At 36.8% G+C, this 16,107-nt stretch overlaps 1 long non-coding RNA gene across 4 annotated transcripts in view; it reads left to right on the top strand.

Annotated features, from left to right (window-relative positions):
- Positions 1 to 16,107, top strand: part of LOC110355042 (uncharacterized) — a 38,116-nt gene that overhangs the window by 7,685 nt on the left and 14,324 nt on the right. Inside the window, exons 2-5 of one of the 4 annotated variants that reach the window (XR_010474604.1) lie at positions 10,888 to 10,982; positions 12,727 to 12,826; positions 14,016 to 14,104; positions 15,273 to 15,534. This is a non-coding gene — a long non-coding RNA (uncharacterized LOC110355042). Of the gene's footprint in view, positions 1 to 10,887; positions 10,983 to 12,699; positions 12,827 to 14,015; positions 14,105 to 15,272; positions 15,535 to 16,107 lie in introns of all 4 variants that reach the window. The other 3 variants (XR_010474605.1, XR_010474606.1, XR_010474607.1) reach the window with 3 other exon arrangements.

Below are 16,107 nucleotides of genomic sequence, written 5' to 3'. Positions count from 1 at the left end.
CAAGAGTTCTAGGAGGAATTAAACTTCTGCTGTATGTAGCAACCAAGGCTCTGGATGCATATGGTTCTAGTAGTAGGAGTTATAATGAGCAATAACCCTAATTTTAATTCTAGAGTTCATCTGAAAAAATCCCCATTATTGTTTTTAGAAGAGGTTAGTAAAGTGGAGTTACTTCTGATGTACACAGCCTAAGGATGTAAAGCTTGTTCTCAACCTTCCATTTACAATTCTTTAACTTTTATGAATATGAAAAGCGGAAGACAGAATATCCCCTAGAGAGCTGACAGATGATTGTGAGAATAACCTGTCATTTCTAATCTTGGTTTTAAAGTGTTTCTTGAATGCTTCAGGTCCTTTTTGCCTGAGAATGCTCTTCAAGTTTTCAGCTCTAAAAAATGATAGAAAGCTATTAATATGACTTTGTGCTTGTCTGAGTCCCCCAAGGACAAGCTTTCAGTCTTAGATATCTAAGATAGGCATCTATAATCCATTTTGCATCAACTAGGACTGCATTTACGCATTTGCAAGAGTTATAATCAGTAGGTACCTTGATGCAGATGCCGAATTTTAAGTACTGTAGCAAACAGTTCTGGAAAACATCCCAGTTCTCTGAAAGTCATATAAACATGTGCTTAACCTTGGACATGAGGTTCCTCTGAAAGCCAGACAACTAGTGAGTTGTTCATATACTTTCTGGAGTCAGGCTTGATTTAGGAACTTAGAAGCAGCTCATGTGAATTAGATAAATCTCAGTCTTGAGAACTGCCACTAATCTGCCATTTTAGCTACTAGTACTTCAGTTATAATTTTTATCTACTTACAAAAGCACAGTGAAGATGAGTGGAAAACACCCTGCAAGAAAGAACACTGGCAGACAGAACTTTGTCAATCTGCTTGTCATGGTGTTAAAGGTGTCACTAGAAACCAGCTTCACCAACACTTCCAACATTTCTGGTTGATCCCAGTTGCTCAACTTGCAACATATTTTCTTCCTCTTTAAGAATTTTTCAGTTCAGCCATCTCACCCAAAACATTTCTTACTCACACGGTTAACTCAGGTGTCCTAGTCTCCCCAACATGATAGAAACATTTTTGTCCTATTGAAGGAAGAAGTAGAATCATAAAACATAATGTGGAAGGTTAATAAATCTTTGTGTTAGATCCTCAATTTTTGATTTGGAGAAGCTGACACACTCTCTTCAGTCAGGTCTTGAAGGTATTAGTTTCCTTTAAATCATTTCTCTTAGCCTTTTTTAGAGTCCCTCTTCTGTACATGGTTCTTTAAGGAAAGCCATTTCCCTACAGAATAAGAAATTTCCAGCTGAGAAGTGGTATGAATCTTTGAGGAGCCAAGTGACTACCTCATGAAAATAGGATAATGGAATATATTTTATCTGGATTGAGAAGCATCTGCCAAGTACATCTCAGAGGAGCTGTCTGTTAAGAAGAGTTTAGAATAGATTGTTTACCCCATTATATATCAGCAGAAACTCTACTTTTCTATTGATTTTCTCCATCCATATTCTCAGCTGGGAAAGCACAAAAATATTTTAGAGAGGAAAGAGATAATATTATAGAGTGATGCAGCAACTGGAGGAAAAATTAGGCTTGTACTGGTAAGTGTATCAAATTCTTTGCTGTCCTGTTTTTATATTCTCCTGGTATTTTTTCCTGCACAGCATTGTTAATTAAAGAGAAGGATTAGGATCTGGATACAAAGCCTGTTGCTATTATTGGGAATTCTTTTCTCAACAAAGTTGAAATCCGTGAATATAGATTCTCCCAAGAAGGGAAAGAAAAATCCAGACTGTGTTTAGGGTTTGAGTGGGGATTTTTATTTCTTTGTTTGTTTTGGATTTGATTTTGGTTTTACCTTTTTGTTTGTCTGCTGTGGTTTGTTGTTGTTATTTTGGCTAATAGCAAAGAGTCCCAGTTCCTTGGAAATCTGAACATCTGTTGACAGATCAATCAAATTTGGCACATGCTTGACCATCTTGATAAACTGAAGCCCTAGTTGATAGGAGCAACTCCTGAGGAAACTAAAGGTGGGCTGTTCCAAAGGGCAATATCCTGATATAAGCATAATGTCTACATAGGAAATATTAATGAGAGCCTGGTAAAAGAAACTGGGTTTCTTGCATTTTCATTTCTTCATTAGGTTTTTAATTTCTTACAATTCAAAGGCTTTAACTAATTTTTTTCTTCAAGAACCTTTTGAGAAGTTCATAGAACCACTACAGAATTAAAATAGTTTGGTGGGTGCTATGGCATACATTATCTCAAATATATTATTTTAGCGTGAACAGCTTTTGAAACTTAATCACCTAACCAGCATGCATTCCTAATTGATCTCTCCCTCTAGGACTGCTACGTTGTCTTGACCTTTTGATAACTGATAGCTTTAGAGAAAAGATTGTTCAGATAGCTTCTTAAAAGTCAAAAGAAGACCTGAGGTATATTTGCAGGATCTGAAGACCTTCCTAAAGCAAGTTGTGGCCTTGTGAAGTTCTGATTTCCTTGTTCTTCCTATATATTCGAATCACTCTTCCAAGGACAGAGATTGGCTGAATTGTTTTGCATTTGAAGAAAACTGTTTGGGAGATGTCAGTCACCTGCTTCTCCCTCTGTATGTGAATGTGGGTTATTTGGTTAAAATAATTTTAAAGGGAAAATGAAGTCTGTGTCTGTTTCAAGTTCAGGTGCATATGGCTGCTAAACACATACGCAGGAACAAGTGGATGGTAAAGCCTTTTTCCTGACCTGTCTCTTGTACTAAATCCTTTCAAACTGTTACGTTTCATGTTTTGAGGTTCTTCTGGACATGGTTTAGTGCTACAGTTATGCTAGGTTGTGGTTGGACTCGATGATCCTGAAGGTCTCTTCCAACTGAACTGATTCTATGATTATACTTATTGTCTGCAGGAGTTTGTAATTAAGATTTTTTTTTCTTCAATTTCTGCTTTTAATTTTCTTTACTCAGCTTCATTCTTTAATTAGCTTAATTCTCACGCTCTGCATGTGTATTCTATAGGATATCTAGGTTTAGCACTAAATTTTCACTGTTTTGAACTTCAGTCTTACCTTTTCAGATTCCAATGACCGGTGTCAGTGAATCCACTCTGAAAACTAAACTTGAAGAAATCCTATTTCCATAATGTTTGTGTTCAATTTTGAAAACATATCCTGTAGAATGAACAGAGAAATTACAGTCCAGAAATGAAAAATATAGACCAGTATTATAAATGTTCAATCACCTTCAGAAGTCATTGCTTAAAGGACCATGCTGGTCAAGAGAAAAATGAACTTGAGTATAATGTTAATGATACGATTCCTCTTGGAAGATTGTGGTTTTGTTTTTTTCACTGTGATGTTAGTACAATTTTGCACCAGATGGAGGTCAACAGTTGTTCAGTTTGAAGTAGAAGACAGGATATTAGAGTAATTTAACTGGGAGGAACTAAAGATAAGAGAATTCTTTCAAGACGACCAAAGTTTGATAATTAAAGGTCTTCAGTTTACTATTGCTAATGAAAAAAAAAATGTAATAACCTAAAGCCTGATAAATGTTAATAATGAGCAGGGCAAATTTCTTTTGAGAACGACTAATAGGAAGGGAGGAAGAGGTTCAAGGCGTTTCACATCCACTCCAGGACTGGAAGAAATAACAGTGATATGTTTTTTTTCAGGTGGCCTGTCTGACAACCAAGTCACCGGCTTGGAATTGAAATTTCTTCCTGTGAATTATCTGAGCCAGGAGCAGCATTCAGACATTGAACAGTAACCACAAGCCCCAGTTTTACATTCAAAAAAAATTTAAGTATCATGGCAGAAATGCAAAAGTTACCTGTGGAGAAATAGATAGAGTGACTGAAACCATTCTGAACTGCCAAGCAGGCAAGCAAAGCAGCACCTAAGAGCCGGTAAACTCAGCTGCTTTAAAAATGTAAGTAAAATCTAAGTAAAAGTGAAGGCTCCATAAGTAAGCACATAGCTACTGTTCGAAATTACTTGTGCATAACACTGAATACAGCAACATAGGTTTATGTTTCTAGCAAAGCAACATACTGTCTTTATGCAAAGAAATGCAGTAGTTAGTGTGCTTAGCTGCTATTAATGATGTTGTTTATCTAAAGTTTGATTTAATTTGCTAGAAAAATAACAATTTTCCCCTGTTCTCCTGTGTGCACACACTGATACTGTGCAGGGAGCAAACCTCTACTGTTGTGTGGCAACTCACTGCTGTCCAGTGTGCTCCCGAACATATCTGTGGATCCAAAAGCAAAATGTACAAGGTGTGTTCACATCCACCATTCTTCTTTTGGTTATACATGCACTGCACACAAGAACAAATTTAACTGCACTTTAAAGAAATGGTACTGGAATGAAATTTAACTGACTTCTTAAAATGATGTCCCGCCTAACCAGGAAACAGCTACTCGTGCACTCAGGCTTCTTCCATATATTTCCCATGAAGATTTCACATTGTTGTGGCACTAACTCTACACAATGAATTTATTCTATGTTTGAAATATATTCACAATGCTGTAGTCATTTATTTTGACAACACAGTCATCACAAAGCAACAGGGCATGTAAGTTATTTGTTCCAAGGGCATTTGGGATTGAATGTTTGACTTCCCCTCTGAAAACAGAGCTGAATAAAACACCCAAAAGGTGACAGTTTTATCAGCTTAAGTGAAGAAGCAGTTCTTGGAGTACTGAGAACTTCATGGGAAGTTTCAATGTTCCTGCTGTGCTTTCACTAAAAGGATGAGCCCTTCAGAAACTGCTGAATCTGTGAAGTCAATAAACATAATTATTAAACTTCTCAGTATACCCTCGCTTAAACACCTTAAATCTGTAGACTTTGTGTACTTGAAACCCAACAGGAAATAGTATTCAATTTTTTATCTCCACGAGTCACTTTTACTGAATTATAGAATGCTTCAATGCAATTTAGAAAAAACTGTAGCTGACTCAACTAACTACTTAAAAGTTGACTGTCTAATTATCTAAAAGCTTCTCAAGTTCCTGAAGAACTTTAATAACTGCAAGTCATTCTGACTGCGACAAAAATAAGGTAAAATAGAGACAGCATTAACCCTAGTCTGGCCCAATATTTGACTCCTCAGGCCAGTTAAACAGGAGCACACCAGTCCTGTCTCTAGTACACAGCCTCTTGGGGTACAGAATCCCCTGGGATGGGGGTTGATTAAGAAATGTGATTCACGTTCAGACCCATGATGCAGAGCAAAAATCAAACCTCTTAGGGATGCACTTGATATTTGTGGGATTTGTGATATTGAGGATAAAATGAGAGGAGCGGCATCCAAAAGATTTACCTACTCAGGGGATAAATGGCTTCTCCATAAAGCTCCCACGTAAATTCTTCTTTTCCTCTTACATGACTTCTTTTAGCCCTGTTCAGTCTGCAAAGTTTCTGATAGCTAATATCTTCAGAAAGAGGCAGTTCCATAAATTATTTTTCTTGAAAAAGACCTGTTAACTTGATCAGGAGCCTTCAAAAATGAAGTTTCATAACTTTGAAAGCTTTAAAAGCCAAATTTTTCCAAACCCATGTGTATAAAAGGCCTTAGGCATTGAAGAAATGGTGATGGTTACACCAAAGCTGAGTTGTGTTTTGTTGTACATCAAATAGCATAACTAATTATTTCATTTGAAAAGTGCTTTCTTTTGATGAGATTTTTCAGAACAAAAGTTTTCTTAAGTATAATAATTTGTATACATAATACATCTTAGGAGGAGTGGCAGATCACAGTGATGGAGGCAACTTAAGCTTCATTATGCAGGAACAGTGAGTGGGTGATGCTGAGATATGAAACAGAATGGGAAATTACACCAGAAGAACAGTGGCCTATATTTCATTCTTTACAATACATAATAACTTTCTAGTACATCTGCGTATTGTGTGGTGTCCACTTTGACACTCTTCCTTCTTTAAAGACATGAAATCTCGTCTTCTTTCCATTGAAGTCCAGGACAAAACTCCTGCTAGTTCATTGGAGGTGGAACAGAACCCACACTTCCACTTTCCCCATGGAAAATGCACCGGGATTATTTGCCATATGTGCAGTTCAGAAGATAGATAATTCTCATTTTGTCAAGTGAAAAGATTTTAAGAGAGACCATTCATGAATTATATATCTGAGGAAACTGTTTATGGAAAGCTGATTTTGAATCACTGAAACATTTTAATTCTTTTTCTTTTTTTTTTTAAAGGCGGCCAAATGTTCGTGTCTTTGTATGAATTTATTTATGACTCTGCTTTCTCTTCTGACCTGACTGATTATTGGTCTGGTAAAGATTCTCATAGCATTTTTCATGTCACAAAAAAGTAAATACTATGTCTTTTCAAATTTACATGTTGGTAATGAGGGAATACTTGTAGAGTTTTCAGCTTTTTACTAAGTACTTGTGTGAAGTTTCGTGGAAATTTGTTCTTTGGTTTGCATATTTCAAAAACATTTCCTCTGTTTGCCCACATAAATTCAATTATCTGTTGTATGTAATCTCTTTCCTCTTAAATTTCTGTACCTCATATGCAATCACAGTTGAGGTATGAGGAGAACAGTGATTAGGTGTTGCTGATTTAGATACAAGTTCTGTCATACATCAGCCCCCTGAAAACCAAAAAAGAGGGAGTTTTATCTAGAATTATGTATTACTCTTATCCACTTCATTATTTTTTTCTTCAGAAATTTCACGTTTGTCTAATTTTCATAGTTGATCAAACTCCTAGCATCATAGAGCATAACATACACTTTAATGTGTAGATATGAAATGTGTCTCTTCCTTCAGATGCTTTGTCTGTGATCTTCTATGATTCAGCATCACTAAATATATATTTTAGGCTTACAAAGTAAATAATTTGTGAAGATAAAAAAAATAAATAATTGCTTTTGGTGATCTTGCTTTTAATCAAAAATCTGGTTTAGTATAAGTAGTGTTGATTAAATTCACTTAAAATTAAAGGCCAGATGCTTGAAGGATCCTAATACTGTTCACAGAGGAACTACTCAAATATTGCAAGTAATAATTAGATAAAGAAAGCTTATATGTTCTACACTTCTGAAAGGTCTTTAAGAGATAAGCAATAGGCAGAAACAGTTGACATATCACATCTTGGCTCCTGAGGGGAACCAAAGCACAAATCTCTAGAAACAACACGCTATTTAGTTTGCATAACTAGGGGACATCACTTCACAAAATGAGTAGGACAAATTCCCATCTCCGTGCTGCCAAGGGAAAGCTGGAATGTCCCAGTTGCCTGAGGAGGGGTGGCTCTACAATGACAGAACAGGAAGGAAGAAGCAATTTTGATTGGCTGATGGGAGTTTTTTGGCACACTGAAGAGCTCAAAGGGTAAATGCATCTGATGGACTAAGATGAAGAGGTTTTGGTCCTCACTTCCACCAGCTGGTCCAGCCATGAGGGGTCAGGATCATGGCCCCCAGCCAAGATAAAAACCATTTTCATTTGTGTGTGTATATACAATCCAAACAAAAAAGTGCCATCAAGATGCCTAGGCTTGCAAATTGTGCAGATACCACAGCTAGTCTATGCTGATGTAGTTTCCCTCTTGGGGCTGAACACTGTCCTGTCCCCCTGACCAGCTACCAGGTTAAGTTAGAGTTAGATCTAGAAAATTCTTTTCTGAAACATTCCTATTTTGCCATATATATCTTAGTTTAACAAGGGTAGAAAAAAAATTATACCTCCGGTAGGGTTTGCTTTAGGAGAAAAGAGATTTTTCTTTCTATTTTTAATTAAAATCTGTTGCTTTATTCCTTTTATTCACAGAATCACAGAATGTCAGAGATTGGAAGGGACGTCAATAGATCACCCAGTCTAATCCCCCTGCCAGAGCAGGAACACCCAGATGAGGTTACACAGGAAGGTGTCCAGGCAGGTCTTGAATACGAAATATAACAAGGGCAAGTGTAGAGTCTTGCATCTGGGTAGGAACAACCCCAGATTCCAGTATAAGTTGGGGAATGACCTATTAGAGAGCAGTGTAGGGCAAAGGGACCTGGGGGTCCTGGGGACAGCAGGATGAGCATGAACCAGCACTGGGCTCTTGTGGCCAGGAAGGCCAATGGTACCTGGGGTAGATTAGAAGGGGGGTGGTCAGTAGGTCAGAGAGGTTCTCCTGCCCCTCTACTCTGCCCTGGTGAGACAACATCTGGAATGTTGTGTTCAGTTCTGGGCCCCTCAGTTCCAGAAGGACAGGGAACTGCTGGAGAGAGTCCAGCACAGCCACGAAGTTGTTGAAGGGAGTGGAGCATCTCCCGTGTGAGGAAAGGCTGAGGGAGCTGGGGCTCTGGAGCTTGGAGGACACTGAGGGGTCACCTCATTAATGTATACAAATATATACAGGGTGAGTGTCAGGAGGATGGAGCCAGGCTCTTCTCGGTGACAACCAATGATAGGACGAGGGGTAATGGGTTCAAAGTGGAACACAAGAGGTTCCACTTAAATTTGGGAAGAAACTTCTTCTCAGTGAAGGTGACAGAGCCTGGCCCAGGCTGCCCAGGGAGGTTGTGGAGTCTCCTTCTCTGCAGACATTCCAACCCGCCTGGACACCTTCCTGTGTAACCTCATCTGGGTGTTCCTGCTCCATGGGAGGATTGCACTGGATGAGCTTTCCAGGTCCCTTCCAATCCCTGACATTCTGTGATCTAATATCCCCCAGAAACTACAGTGAAAAAAGCTCTTTGCCTACACTTCTGCAAACTCTGGGTACTAAACTACTTGCAGTTATGTTTGCTCATATAAATTTTTTCTAAGATAAATGCTTGGCTTCAGAAATTGTCCTATATATATTTTTTCCCCCCAGCTGTCTTCATCTGTGGGGCACATTGACTCTGATAAACTGATTTCATTTTAAATAAAGGAAAATTAGAAACTAGTAAACTTCAGCGTATTAAAATACAGTGTGAAAGGCTAAACCAGATGAAGGAAGAATGACTATCAACTCAAACCTGTAGGCACACATTTTCCTGATTATTAATAAAAGATCTTAGTTTTTTCTAATGCGAGCATCTGGCTTCTCCAAAGAAAAATGTCAGATGAAGGAAGTGATGGAGGGGAGTGAGTGTGATCCTTGTCACTCAACCACACAGAGCAGGTGCTCAGGCTCTGTCACTTTATTCTTGGTTTTTCCTCCTACAAGCAGATTTTGTCAGGTGGTTTGTTGTGTATATTTGGGGTATTTCCCATAGTTCTTCGTCTTCTCCTCTTGGTTAGAAGAATTTTTTTCTGATAGAAACAGCTTGTAAGAAAAAAAGAGCAGTCTAAGAGATCTTTAAAAAGTCAGTGAATCTTCGAGATAAAGGGCTGAGTGTCAGCTGAGCCTCTTCGTGATGGCGATTTTAACAGAGAAAAGGGGAAAAGGCCATGGCGCTTTTGTGACAGATGTCAAACATATCAACAACGGATACAGAGCAAAGCTGTTGTCTGATAACAGGAATGAGACAAGGCTTAGCAGATCACCTGCAATATCTTTATTCTCTGTATCTTTATGGTGGTTTTATTTTCACAATGTGGGGAAAGATATAACTCTGAAGGAGGAAGAAAAAAGTCAGGTTGATTCCTCATTTGCAGCTCAAAGCTGATCAACAAGCAGCCAGCGGCAGCAGCGGCATTTGTTAATATGAATCATGTGTTGGTGTGACACTGGGTTAAATTTACTGTAATGTAGTGAGAAATATTTTACTGAACAGAATTTTTAAAATGTAATTGCATGGCAGAAAACAAATTTAATCATGAGAAGCAGCAGCTCGAGAACCCTTTGCAGTTTCAAACAAGGAGAAACTGGATAGAAGAGAATGTCAATTTGATCTTCATTGTGATAAAGATTTATAGTAGAACCAGCACTCCTGAGTGTTTCTTTGAATTAGCCAGATTTTCTAAACCATTCAGTACCTGGCTGAAATAAAAGAAGATTCTGCAAAGAACTTTAAAATATAGAATTGTTTTTCTAACAACAAAAGTAGATGTTTTAATGCACTGTTCCCTTCAACCCCCACAGCAAATATGGTGTGTGTGTTCATGGGACAGAGAAATAGATTCAGCCCTTCCTTAATTTCTGGGGAAGTCCAGTTTTGCTTTTTGTTGCCGAACAACTCTGTTTACGTTTTCAGTATTACGTAGACTGGACATCTTTAGTACATAATGAAGAAGATAAAACTATTTTGTGTGGGTATCATCCATCAGGTGTTGAGATGACCTGGTACTGCTCAGCTCCTGCAGCCTCAACAGGCAAAACAGCACCTCATTATTTTCCCTTCGTTGTTCAATTAAGTCTGTGCTTGCTTGTCATCATCACAGCAGCAAAGGGAAGTCAGAATGTAAAGGCAGCCCTATATCTTGGCTCCATAAGGCATGCAATACCTTCTAGCTGTTCTTAAATCCTATTTACATGGCCTAGTTCACTGTTTAGCGGTATTTAAAAGAAGCAGAAGCATGGTATTTTTTCAGTTCTATTCTTCCCAAACATTATAATCTCTTTTACAGAAGCACCATTTCAATTTACAGACAAATAAACCTTGAAAGAAGATTCATAAGACTCTCTGTGTCTTGTAAGTTCCAAGGATGCTAAACTGAAATAATAAAATTTGGAATAACATTAAATGTAGAATGAATGCTGGTATTATAATGCAAATTGGAGGCTGATTAGCATTACTAGTTTTAATAATATTAATAGCAATAATATTGGGTGAAATAAAGCGACATTGTTATCTCCCTTCATGCAAAAGTTCCTTTTTATTTTTTTTATTGTAGTTTTTTATAAATGCAGAATCTCTTCTGATTTCCCCCGGCAGAACACTTGATCACATTCTTTACTTACTCTTGCACTGTTTTTCAGAACAATTTCTGAAAGGACTATCTTGAGAAAGTTCATTAGAACTACACAAATGCCTACACGGAAGAGATCATGTATAAAAGCTGTATAAATTAAAGGTAAGAATTTTATAATGAATTTCATTCCTGCTTTTTCTCAACCTTTTTTTGAAGTAAATGTTTCAAAGCACTAAGAAACAAGATGCGTGATTTGTCTGTGTTTCTGATAGATTCAGTATCAGCTTTTAAGAAACAATAAATTTGCTGGTTAAGTACAACTTAAAAACTTCTGCAGTTCTATCACTGTTATCAATTTTCTCATTATGCACCAAACCTTCTAAGAATTAACGTGATTTCAGATTTTTTCATATGAAAATGGTCAAAAATGGACACGACTGCATTAATGCATTTATTGTAAAACAAACATTCTAGGTTGTTTATAGTTTTATTGCATTTAGGAAGAAATCATCATAGCATGAAGCAGCAGAAGTCTGGGTTTCACCCTTTAGCTCTGAGTAACAAATTGTTTTAACTAGATTAATAATAATTATGAGTCATGACATGAGCATAAGAATTTAATGTCACTATTTAATCACTAAATGGCATTATGACTCAATTTATCACTGTTTAATTATTTATCCTATGAGGATAATGCCAACCTAAAAGAGCAATGAAACACAATAGATAAGTTCAAATCATTTATATTTGTTTGCGTCTTTCAGCCATCACTGAAATTTCACTTTTTAACACCAAGAGTTCTGTACTTTAGTGAAAGAGAAAACTCATCTATGTTCAAAATATATTAAGTCAATATTAACCTAAATGGATAAAGCCATGCAAGTGCAACTTGGTTAAGTATTTTAAGTTAAATATGTTTCAAAATCAGTCTGGAAAATGGTGAAGACAATAATCAGATTTGTATTTGCATGAATGGAAAAGAACAAAAAGCATTAGACAGCATCTATATAAAACAAACAAAGAAATTAGCTTAGTCAGCCAGGTGAGAGAGGGAATGGTAGTGAAGTACCGAGTAGGCAACCCATTGAGACAAAACTTTATTAATTCAGATTTCTAAGTATCTAGATTGCTTTGTTAAACAGAATGGAAAATTAACTAAAAAATGAAAACAGTCATGACATTTAGCTCCATTCAAACTGAAAATGAGGTGAATGAATCAGACATTCTGGGAAAAAAATAAGAGGAAAAAGTTCAATACTAGACAGGCAAAAATGAATTAATGCTTTTCAGCCTCTTGAGTATTTCCAGAAGGATCCATCTCATCAGAGTTCTACCTTTTGTAGCTTGTCTCGGTTTCTATTTAACAGTTTAATCACAGGAAAATATTCTTTCTCTTTTCTTAGTTTTCTGCTTAATTTACTGATCGTCTTCAACACAACAGGAGTGTCAAAAAAAATCATGGAACTATAAATTTGAACATTCTGGGGAAAAATTTCAGAGGAGCAATGGTACATTCTCATTGAAATTATGATTCTGTCTTCACCATGAGCCCATAAACACCTTTGTCTTAGTTTTAATAGGGTCTCTGGTTTGCTTTATTTTGATGTCTTAAAATACTTCATATATTTAAAGTGGACTGTCTAAATATCAAGTCTTAGGTAAAAGCCTGTCAGAGATACTGAAAAATGTTTGTCTGGCAAGATGTTATTCCTCATATAAACAGAATTTGATATACTTATATATGTAAATATATGCATCCTTTGTTCTATTCTATATATTATATATGCTTGTTGGAAAATATTTAGCTTATATTGTATCTTAGGTTGTAAAATCATGACATATATATAACATATATACATTGGACTATCTACATGAACAGCTGACATGCCCAGTGTCCTCGTTACAGTTCTCCACCCCATGTTCTGGGGAGGCATGGAAGTTCTTTCATCCAATATAGACGATGTTTAAGCCAACAAGGTGTGAGACTTGATCCTCACTGTACCTTTGTAAGTATATATTTCTTTTTATCTCATGATATTTAGCACTGCCTTATATTAATACATATAGTTTAAGAAACATCAGGCTGCTCCCAGCTGTTTTCCTTTGAGGACTGGTCTTTAGCATCCAACCCGGAACTCTATTTCTAGGAATGAACTGTCCCAGACTGAGTTTGAACCACTTAAATTAATTCTAAGAAGAAAAAACGAAAAGCTATTCTGGAAAGCCAAATTGTCTGGGAAAGCAGTCCTAAGTGTCTTTAAAAATTCCAGAGTAAGCAAATCAAGATTACTTTACATTCTCAGCTTTAAGCATATACTTTTGAGTGAGGCTGATGGGAAACACTAATGGTTTGATCCTGCTCCGTTGTTCGCTCTCACTACTGTTCTTATAAATCAACCCATTACAGCCAGTAGGACTGTTCCACATGAGTAAAGAAATACTTAGTGTGAGTAAGTAGGACAGAAAAGGCCCTTAGTGGCTTTGCTAAGAAACCCATTTAAAAAGTAGTTAGTGAGGGGCCAGGAGAAGAGTGCCAGAAAAATCCCATACTTCCAGCTAGAAATGTGCCAGACTCTGAGCTCAAAGGTCTGGAAGTACTCTTACCACACATACTTAAAAAAACATCCTGCATTTTTCACGAAATGTTAATTTATTTATAACTGAGCACAAGACTAGATTCCTTTTCCCCAAGTTCACTTTACCATACAGTCATATGCAGGTATAGAAGCAAATTGTAGGGGTAACGATTGAATCATGTTGGTTTTAATTACCTATTAAGAATATTTTTATGTTTGCATTGAAAGATGTTGTTTAAGAAAAAAATAACCAAGAAAAAATGGACTAATGCTGCTATATGGTGTTGATGAAGTAAACATGGAAATGAAAATAATTAGGGATCAGAACTTCATTTTATTCAGCAGTTATAAATAAACAGGAGCGAATACTGAAAAACATGTTTCACATGTATGTATTTTGGGGCTTTTGAGCTTGACTAATGAGGGTGAGTGTGGTTTTTAGGGTTTTTTTTAAATTGGACCTTGGACTATCTTGTGATCCCAAGTCATGTCCGTGAATAATCAGAGAGGAAAACGGCTCCCATCATACAAGCCACATTAGCTTAGTTTTCCTCTGGGAATAAGGAAAGCAACAATTTAAGCCTTAGTGGAAATGGCTGGACATTACCTTGTTTTTCAGAAAGCTGCTTCTACGATGCATTAACCTCAGCCTTGCCTCCTGGAAAAAGGAGAATGAGACCTGCTGGAGACAGAGTGCTTCTTCTCTAGGTATTTTGTGGGCTCTCTAGTGCTCCTCCATGTTTTGTAGAATAAGAACCAGAAGACATATAGATTATATTTAAAATTGAGTGGCATGTTACATATCATTAGTAAATAGAGGATGTTTACTTCACTGTGATGTGTATTTTTGTCATATAAGATACACATGAGGTACATGGTTTAAAGCCCTCCATTATGTCCTTACTAAAACAGAAACACTGTGTCTACTAGAAATCCTTACCTGATAGAGAATAGTAGCAGAAAGTGAGTTTTCCTCAACATACCCCAAATACTGTTCCCTAAGATTGTCCACATATTTAGCAACTACTCAAACCCTCGAGAAATTTTGGTTCAGAAGAATTTCTGAGCTTAAAGCTCCAAGGAGAGAATCTATTTTTTTTATTAAAAAAAATAAGCCTTGTTTCTTTAGAGGTGTAGTGGGTTTTCTAAAGAGATATTAACTCCTGTTTGGCTTGGTATTGATAGATAGTTTTCTAGGAATTCAATATCAAGTTGACTGTTCAAAGTTTGAGAGGAAAAACAAGGCAAGGTAGTACATCCTTGTGGTCACAGGGAAACCTTCTGGGAAAGTCTGAGAAATGAAAAACCATTGATCCTATTTCTCTGTGATCAATAGGTGAGTGAAGAGCTGCACATTGGAGCTGCATTTCTGACTATTTGGGCAGGCTTATATAATTGAAGATGAACATTTAACCACAGGCTGAAGTTTTACTGTACATTTTTTGACATTAACCTGTAGACAAGCAGTTTATTCTTAAGTCACTGTGATCATTTGCACTGTAATGAGAAAGACAGCTAATTCTGATCCCATTTTTGCAATTGCATTTGCATTTACATTTGCAAGGAAATGCAGTTGCATTTCTTCCAATGACATGCCAGAAAAAATATGACTGCTGTAACACTTGCAAACCATCCAGAATGAATAATTCACTCAGTGAGTTCAGAGTCTGTTTCTCAACATGGAATCATCATGAGTAGATTATAATTTCCTTGAATGCATTCATGATTAGACTGAACTTTGGTGAGTTGCTTCCCTCTGTGGATTAACTGTCAGCAATTAACTGCATGCCTGATTCTTGATATTTAGTGTTCGAGGTATGTTAATTTGTGGTGATAGGCTTTTATTGAATGCTGCTTTTTCTGCATGTCTCCAAAGGGACTGGCTGGAAGACAACATGGAGAAAATAAAAGTCTATTAAACAAACATGGGACTTTGTGAATAAGGAAGATTTTTTTCATCAGAAAATATTTCCCTCTTAACTAGAGCAGAACCAGACATGTGTTCTGCAAAATAGATTATTTTCTATTGGAAACAAGGGAACATTGACCGGGTGCTGAGGAGTCATTGAGGCAAATGAAGAAGGCTGCCGCAGGAGTGGTACCCTAAGCCAGACAGACTTAATCTCTGGCAACAAAAGGTGGTGGTATCTTTTGTTTATGCAGAACATTTTAAACATGACATAAATTAATAGAAATAACTGAAATCCCTATAAACTAAGGTGAACTGCACTTCCGTGCCCATTTTTGTCTTATCAGAGCCAGCACTGGCTCTCAGTTTAATGAGAATTAACTCAATCCTTGCACTAACATTTCCATTATTGTTTTAGAAAAGGAAAACTAAAGTTCTGCTGTGACAATATTTACTAGTTTGTTTATGTTTAAATCGTACATCTTCCTTTGTGTATCCTTCTATGGTCAGACTTCCTTGAATCCTAAGAGAAATAGTTATTTGACTCATTATGTCATTTTATTTACAGTACTAACGCAAACATAATTTGGTCTTTCCTTTGAGATTCACTTGAACTCTCTTCAACCTATGTCCAGCTGAGTTCTATTCTGATAATACAGCTTACATGTATCAGATACTGTGAAATAGAAGTTACGCTTTAAAAGGCATGCTGTTGCTGTTTAAATCATGTCTTTTCACTCGCTGAAGACCACATGAATTTATTTTCCTTCTTCTCTGTGAATTACTTTCTCTGATTCTACTC

The sequence above is a fragment of the Columba livia genome, chromosome 9 (genome assembly GCF_036013475.1).
Source record: "Columba livia isolate bColLiv1 breed racing homer chromosome 9, bColLiv1.pat.W.v2, whole genome shotgun sequence".
NCBI lineage: Eukaryota > Metazoa > Chordata > Aves > Columbiformes > Columbidae > Columba > Columba livia.
The sequence above is the reverse complement of the archived record's forward strand: the minus strand, read 5'-3'. Positions and strand labels throughout refer to the sequence as shown.